The following is an 8977-nucleotide window of genomic DNA, read 5'->3' on the forward strand; positions in this document are numbered from 1 at the left end:
TAATATATGGGCACAAAAAGCTAATATGTGTTTTAAAACTGGCTGATTTACATGCAACATTATTTGTGGTACAAATAGAGCCAAAGGCAGACAATGAATTATAATGCACCATCACACTAATATGGATACCTCAGGAGACTTAGAATTAATAAGTGTCACCAACAAGCTTCGTTGGGTCTCGCACATCACACTTTGGCTTAGGAGTCTTTGCTTAAAATGGACAACAGAAACTTGTCCATTTCAAGCATATTCATTAGACTTTTCCAATTTCGGGGATTGCATTAGATAAAACTCTAGCAGATTGTTACTTCAAAGAAAAATGTATACAATTCATGCACAATCACATTTAATAATCTTTGGTTTTTGATAAGAAGAGCGTCAAAATAAACCTAGGTGACCAGGTGGAAGTTTATTCTGGAGACATAAAAAATATATTGTGAATACATGTGAAGATGTTTCTAGAAGTTCACTGCCTCTCAGGATGAGGTGTGTACAATTTTGCATTTAATCGACTTGGGAGATATGACTTGTCTTCCCCCTTCTATACTTTATTTTAAGTGTGTGGATTGCATTTCTTAATAATACCTTAAAAGACAAAGATAAAACTACTACTCACATAACGACAGACTGTCAGGAGAACGAACCCCAAGTCTTTGAATTATTAATCTCGTTGGCAGTATGGCAATCAATAGAACAGTTCCTCGTTAGACTGAATTGTTCTTTTGATAATAGAATTATTAGCCTTGAACTAATAACATTCAGGATATCACTATAATATATAGAAAAAGGTTGTTGGAGGGAAAGTGAACTTGTATACCCTCAAAAGATTTTTGCGGGAGCAAATATACACACGCATATTTGCTTGTAATAAAATGCAATTCACAAATGTTTTCTATGAGTACAATTTCCTGGTCTACTTCTGTAAGTTCTTGTGAATGAATGAAAGCGTCAATCCTGTACTAATGTAAATACTTTCTTTAAGAACTGGGCCCATAATTAGATCTGGCGTTAAGACATTTTGCTTTTATTAAGTTTTGATTTCTCTCTCTCTCTCTCCATCCATCCATACATCAGCTGGCTTGACTGTGGACACTCTGCTCTTCCACAAGGAACATAATAGACCGCAAAGTAGTTTTGCTCAGTGCCAGGAACTAGTGGCCATGTGTGCTTTTTCAGACCAAAAATGTTTTTTTTTTTTTTTGCTTTATGAATTGTTTGTTACATTGGTGAGGGTCTGGCAGCTCCCACAACACTAAAGTGTTACAAAAGCCATGTCAAGACAAGACACGTAGTGACAAATCCGTAAGATGGACACCCAGTGTTGGGTTGTTTTTGCCAGTGCTTGTTTATTTAAAAGTTCCCCATAATATTGCTGAAATTATTACACTGATTTTTCATTATGAATAATTTTGGGAAATACTAACATGCATCTGCACATTTTACTGAATGATGCTTCAAATTAATAGTACCTAAAAGTTCACATTAATTTAGCAAAATATTTTTCCTATTTGTATTTTATGTCTGAACATTTTATTTTGAAAGTAAAGAATCATCAATCTTGTTTACCAGTTTCTGCAAACATTTGTACCTAATCAGAGCTTTCTGGGAGCATTATCTGTAGCCTCATATTGTTAAACTTTTCAAATGTATATACACTTTTTTTCTCTTTTTTTTTTTTAACTGGATGCACTGTCAGTAGTGCAGTGTGACCTTACAAGTTTATTTAGAGTGTTCACCCTAATCACAAGTTCAAACAATATTAACATATGGGCACAAGTATTACCAAAACTGCAGAAAAACCCTTTCCTGTAAACTGGCAACCAAAGGGTTTGTGCTGCAGGGGCTTGGACCTACTTGTCACAAGGACAAAATAAACATGATGAAAATTGGTTGTCCATGACCCTAAACAATATGTCCTGGGTGTTGGGTTATAGGAATGCCACACCTCTAATGTACTTAATGAAGTGTGTCAACTTGAAAGAGGGGAGGAAGAGGGGGGTAGAGCTTCCAGACCTGAGAATTTAAAACTTGGGCATATTATTTTGAATGAAGGCACCACATAATGTAATACCCTAAGGGTCCTTAGACACTGTGACCTTGCCTTAGATGCCTGATGAAACGGTCAAAAGCTGGATGGAGGAACTTTGAAATCTAGACTGTTGCCAGACAAAGGACTTCTCTATTCATAGAGAGTCAGATCACATAATGGTGGTATGTGTGTGTCAAATGGGTCTTTACAGCAGCAGAAGGTGAAACATACTGCTATTTCTGCCCCATCATCTTAGCTCTAGTATGGGGAATAAAAGAACAGCTACATTCTAATGCTTGTATAAACAGAAACAACGTAAAAGGTACTACCTTTAAATTGCAATGTTCGAGTAAAAAGCAATACCAATACACCAGACATAGGGCCAATTTTTTGGCATATTCTTACCTTATCTGGGCAGAATTTAAGTCGTGCTCGAGCCCTTTTGTTTAACAAATTATGTAGCATGTATCAGGACTCTCTTCCTTCCATTAGCTTCGGGGTGCTTTATCTCTTAAGATTATCTTAACCACATGTGGAAAACACACCCTCTAAAATATTCATTTAAATCTCAATAATTCAAGCCACTTTAAATAAAAAAGCAACTGAGCATAACTATGCTCTCAGTATCATAGTTATAGTGGTTAAAATGAAAAGTATTTAAAAAAAAAAAAAAAAAAAAAAAAAAAAAAAACACACACACACACACACACACAACATGCCCATACTTAATTCTTGGAACACAGATACTGTGTCTTGGATTTTGATGTTAATGCACATATGAGAACAACCACAGAACACAAACCACATCCTTTTAAATATTACAGATTTCCTCTTAAGATTATAAAACACATCTCGGCTGTTCCTTCCTACCCAGCGTTCGTACCCAGATACAGTGAAAAAAAACAGTACCTCAAGAGACATTCTGTTTTGATGAGACAGTCATAAAAATAAGTGACCAGACATCAAACTGCACCTGCAGGGGGCTGTGATTAACTTTCCATAATGATAGGTATATCCTGCTTTTACACACACCCGTCTGACACTTTCCAGAAAGCAGGCCAGCTTTTAAAAAGCAGTTGGCACTCAAACATTTCAAACAGGTGCACATCACCAAGGACGCCAATCCTCAAGCAAGCAAAATTATGGTATGAGCGTAAAATATTTCAAGCAGTTGTTGGAATTAGGTTTTGCCATCACATTAAAGAAGAGTGTGGGTGCATGTTCTTAACTAGCATCTTATACTACTGGCAAACTTTGTTTCTATGGGTATTCTTATTTTTTTTATCCCCGTCAAAAGACTACAAAGGTCAGGCATTATAACGGAATGTCTCCATTATCACAAAGTATAATCAGGGGGAAAACAATATTGGAGATCAAGACCATTGCTTACTAAATATTCAATTTAGTCAAAGAAATACAGGCGTTAAAGACAGGTTATTTTACCACAACGGGAAAAGTGGGATTACAGAGAGGAAAGGGAAAGAAAGATTACAGGGGTGTGTCAAGTTATGTCCTACCTACACATTTTGTGAAAGACTTAAGCCTGGATCCTGCTACTTTTTTTTTTTGTATTATTTTTTGTTTTTTTAAACAAATTTAGTACTGATAACAGCCTATGGTTTGTCAATGCTGCAAATTGAGGAGATGATGCCACGAATGTGAATGTGGTCAGTACTGGTGGCAGTGTGCAAGAGACTACCAGAAGTGACAGTGTGAATGAGTCTGCCAGTGAAGTGCATTCAACGTTTGGGTAGCCAGTGGGCCTTGTAAAAGAAAAATAAATCTGAATTTGCCAAAGAAACGTTGCCTGATGAAATATGCCTCACCGCTCTAGCTAAGGAAGCTAGTTTGAAGCCACATCTTCAACTGTCAGACTGAATAAGTGAATGCGATCACCTGACAAGCAAGAAATCCTAAAGCTCCTTGATGCAGGAGTTAAAAACTGTAATGGAAAAACATTGTGAATAAGTGGCCTGGTGGGGAATGAATCAATGAACAATGTTGGTGGCTATGTTTAGATGGGAATGCAGAGTGTCACAAGGTGTGTAATTTCTGTTTGAAAAGGAATAAGATCTAAAGAGGAGGGGACAAAAACCTACAGGAGAGAGCCACAGCCATGGATAACAAGGGCAGTGGATTTCTAAGGCCGTGCAACAAAGTTACTATCACAGCAACAGTATTTAAAACATGTACCAAATACAAGAAGATCAGTGGGATTTTTTAGGCTGTTCCACAAGAGCGACAACCTGAAAAACGTAAGTGATAGTGCAGTAGATGTTTCCAAATAAACCTCAATGTATTTTAAGACGCATAGCATCATGCCCTGTATGGCAATATGAAATTAGTTGCTATGTATGATGAAGAAAAGTATATAAATTACAGTGCTGGTCTAAGTGCCAGCAGAGGAAGATGCCAAGAAAAGTAAGGGTTTACAATGCAACACAGCATTTGACAGTGAAATATCGAAAGGGAAAAAAACCTGAAACCAATCTTTTTACCATGGGGATGCAACATGTGGTTGGTAGGCATGATGAAACTAGATAGAATAATGACCATGCGCTGGCTAAAATAACAAAGAAGGCGTCAAAAAAATGCCTAGATACAGAAAATAAAAGGAAATCAAATGCTTTCAGAGAAAACGGTAGTGGTATAGTATTGGTTCACTGTAGTGGCAAGAGTCTAGGTAACATTTCACACAAGTAAAGTTGGAGGAAGGAGAAGAACTGATTGTGCCATAAGGAGGTAACAGTAAAAGACGTGAAAGCCGATGATGACGTAATACAGCACGTTTTCATGCCTTTCTATCAGAGCACAACTGACGTGAGTGATGGAAATATGCCACAGACAATGAAAATGAAGCCAAGGTGAATAAGGGATGACCCCACTGAATGGCTGAGTGGTCAGTGTAAAGCTTGAATGTTGCATGCATGATTTTACAAAGATGGAGCACACTTGTTTACAACAGCTAAAGCCAGGCCAATGCAATGAAAGGAGTTTTCTATAAACTATAGTTTTACAGTATTTTACAAACCATTTTTCACACAGTGTCTCTCGATGCTCAAACATATGAAAGAAAAAAGTTACCTCAAAACACCATGACCTTAAATTCCAGTGTAAAAACGTATTATCCCTTAAAGCTAATGCAAAAACAACACACACCTCACATTGCCCTTACAAGGTGCATCTTTCAAGCAATTTTATCTTAACACAGAGATATCCATGAGCCTCCCTTAAGTATCTTCAAGACAATCACTATTTTCGACTTATTCTTAGTCATACAATTTCAGAAAAAAACAAAAAAAATACTTTGTCAAAAAGAAGCCTTTCTATACACGTCCTACACATTTAACATTATCAGGAAAGCAGGAAATGTAGCCTTAGACCTAAGACCCAAAGCAACTGTATATGACATTTTAATCAAGGATCGAACCTCATAATACCCGCACTGCTGCAGTACATTAGGAAGTCTCATCCAATGTAATTATAAACAATGTACACAGATAATGAATTTGGGATCTTATTTTGCAAACACTAAATAACCCTTGCCTACATCTATTTTATCGTAAAGTACTACAAACAACTGACTAGGGCTGACCTAAACTTGAAGAGTTTCACTCCGTGGAGTTACTTAAGAACTCTGAGACTCCGTGAGTGAGCGGAAATTGGTAGGTTGTGCTGCCCGTGCTGAGAGCATATGACTGCTGAGAAATCAGCATTGTCTACTCAAGCAGCAGTTTTTCCAACATAAATGGATGCGATTGCCCGCAATGGGAAAATTTTGCGGGGTGCCCACCTAGCTCCCAAAAATCACACTAGGGGATGCCAATTCTCACTTGCCAAGTTACCTTTAGCGAGCCACACGCGAGGAAAGAGAAAAAGAAAAAAACCTTGCTACGCAGCGCAAACTTCCGTCGGAACTCCACATGGCCAAAACTCCACCAGCAGAGCGGAACTTTTTTGACCCACTCCTACAATTGACATGGGACCTTACGGAGGAAAAACTTTTTCAAGCAAAGAAAGTCTTTCGTAATACAATTATGTGAATTCAGAATTAGTCTGGTAAGGCATTAAATGCTGTCATAATTTTGCCTCATCATAAAAATCAAGGTTGACCCATATGCCCCCATCAACTCGGAGATCCAACTATGAATTGCACCTCATACATCAGACTACCTCACCGGTGAAGAACCACATACATATTAGGTTCTGACACGTCCCACTATGTTTTTCACATACACAACAATCTGCATCCTCTACCTAGGAATCATCCATCATCAGGCTTTAATTTTCTTTGGTGAAATCAACTGAACACTCACTATACACTGAGAAAAGTATGCAAATTCAAATAAACGTTGTTGTTTCGTTTCCACCGTTGCCATTTAAGTTACAGATTTCAAACATCAAGTTACTATGAATTTTCCACACGTAAAATTGATGCAGCTCCTGGGTCTATTTATAAGGTGCCTGATGGCTTGTCAATTGCTCTATTCAGTCACAAAAGATGCGAGAACTTTGATCAGATTGATCAAAATTAAACCGTTTCTCAGATACAACGACTAGACAGAATCGACTACGTGAATAAAACTCTTAAAAGGAACTATTTGCAAATGCACACAAATTGGCCAACCGTCGCGAGTCGACCTAATGATAAGTCATGTCGATTAGCAATGTTTCCTTTTCTCGTTATTAGTATAGTCTTAGGCGGTGCAACTCAAGGGAGAAATGTTTTATAGCGAATGCCTGTGTTTTTTTTTTAAAGATTTCTTTTGACTGGGAATGTCGCACAGCCGCTTGGTGCTTTGAAAACGGTCGTCGAATTGAACTTTTATCCTCCGTTGCACAAAAATAGCCTAGTAAACGATAAATATTTTTAAATGTCTGTCTTTTTAATTTTTACCATGGTTAAACAAATGTCTGTAGGTTGTAATGAATAGCCAATGCCTTTATCCTACAATTGTAATTTTTTTTTTTTTTATTAACTGTGCAAACAAAGATTCCAGGGTTTAGTCTCCGAACAACAAACTGCACCTTGCCCTTGAAAAAAATGCTTATAGGTTTAGTCTCCGAACAACAAACTGCACCTTGCCCTTGAAAAAAGTGCTTATAGGCAGATGTGTGTTCTGAGTTTGGCACCACCTGTACAATTATAGGCGCCCCCGCATACCGTTTACTCCCAAGGTTTCAACGCCCTAGGTGTGTCAGTATTTCAAACGTATCAACTACAGTAACCTTGGTTGATTACTTCAAACCAAAAAACTGAGGCAGCCCGTTTCTAAAAACTGATCCGATTTAACAGGGCAGATATTAAAGTAGACTACAACTGTCTAATAAACAAAAGTTGCCTAAACAACTAACAGGAGACGTCGGTTAACTTAGAAGCAGGTTCAGGAATATTTTACAAACATTACGTTCCACTGATTTAAGAAAAAAAAAAAAAAGAATGTGCAACAGAAATACTATTTAACTCTGGACGGGAGATACAACACTATCAACAAAAGCACAGTTATATTGGGTCCTTGCAAAACAAAATTGCTTTTGAGAATAACATGTTCAATAGCGTCTGTTGAATGTTTATACTTTTCCTTTTCAGGCGCTTCTTGTTTTCCTACCACACCAGGAACATTTTTGACAGTATGCAAACGTTAAATTAGCCATTTAATAGCGCCGAAGCGTGAGCTGCATAACTTGACTTATCGTGCCACCTAATTCAGTCAACTGTGATTTATAAATCAGTAATGCAGCACAATCACAACAACCTTAGATCCATCGACAATCTACGAACTTGCACCACCGCAAACTCACAACACTTATCCGGCGACCAGCAGCAACACGCCGTTCTCCACTTACAGGGACCCTCCGTGAATTCAGCCTCATGTTCCTCGTCCGTTGCTGATTCTTTTTTTTAATGGACGTCATTTGTCCATAACTCTAGCACTTCCGGGTCGCATAACAACCAATCCCACGGTTAAACGTACACTGGGAGTAACGTACAAGTGGGCGATACTGCTTGTGTGTAAGATGACCTGGGATTGGAGTTTTAGGAACCCATAAACCAATCCGAGCGCGCAGTAAGAATTCAGAGGTGCTGATTGGTTCTAGAATCTGCACATGCTTTTTCCCTATCTGTTCTCTAACTGTCGGCGTGTGCCGCACACGATTGTAGCGACTCGAGCGGTATTTACCCGAAGCTCCACTAGAGGGATGTTAGTTGCTGATTTGGCGGTGTGAGTCTTCCTTTGGTGAAATAGATGAGGCCAGGTTGCTGCCTTTCAACTTCTCAATAAGAAAGGGGAGGGAGGCTACAACAGCAGAGTACGGTCGAAAGTGATGGTTGAGCGGTGGTTGGACTCTCGGGGTGTTTATAATTGACTCCTGCGCTGGCCCTTTTGTCTCCTGGCTCATATTGAGAGTGACAGCCGTACATAGAGCGTCTGAGATCGGTAACATCTCGGGGCTGAAGTTGCTTAAGGCAGATGTGTCATCTTTGGGGACTTTCAGAACCCAAGATTGCTTTCCGTTCGTTGATTATCATTTTAGTTTGTGATGCAATCTTTCTTGCTTTCCATTTAATGGCTTTATTTTCTTTAGGCTGTCCAGGCTTATTTCTTCTCTCTTTGCCCAAACGTCGTTGTCTATATCTTCCCATGAACTCCACTTCTGTTAACACCACTTGTTCTTATCCCGTCACATTTGCTGTGCATTCAGAGACAGAGGTCAAATGTTAGGTGCTGGCTTCCAATGGAGCTTGTTTAATTTTTCTTCTCTGACTTTAAAGTGAGAGGATTTATTACAATCTTGCTGGATACTAGGGGGTATGAAATAGTTTTTTCCTAGCATGCAGCAATGATTAAATGAACTGTGTAAGTATTTCAGAATATATCAGCCTCATGAATGCACAAATAAAGCACGTTTGTTATTTCTGAAGTGTGTTGAAACTACGTTTAATGA

The 8977-nt window shown here is 38.5% G+C and overlaps 1 protein-coding gene across 3 annotated transcripts in view; it reads right to left on the reverse strand.

Moving 5' to 3' along the window:
• The window catches only part of SOCS6 (suppressor of cytokine signaling 6), a 72833-nt gene extending 64841 nt beyond the window's left edge, over positions 1-7992 (reverse strand). The window contains exon 1 of one of the 3 annotated variants that reach the window (XM_069219892.1): positions 7877-7992. The gene's annotated coding sequence lies outside the window, so the exon portion shown is untranslated. Of the gene's footprint in view, positions 1-7785 lie in introns of all 3 variants that reach the window. The other 2 variants (XM_069219893.1, XM_069219894.1) reach the window with 2 other exon arrangements.
• Positions 7993-8977: the final 985 nt, after the last annotated feature.

The sequence above is a fragment of the Pleurodeles waltl genome, chromosome 2_2 (genome assembly GCF_031143425.1).
Source record: "Pleurodeles waltl isolate 20211129_DDA chromosome 2_2, aPleWal1.hap1.20221129, whole genome shotgun sequence".
NCBI lineage: Eukaryota > Metazoa > Chordata > Amphibia > Caudata > Salamandridae > Pleurodeles > Pleurodeles waltl.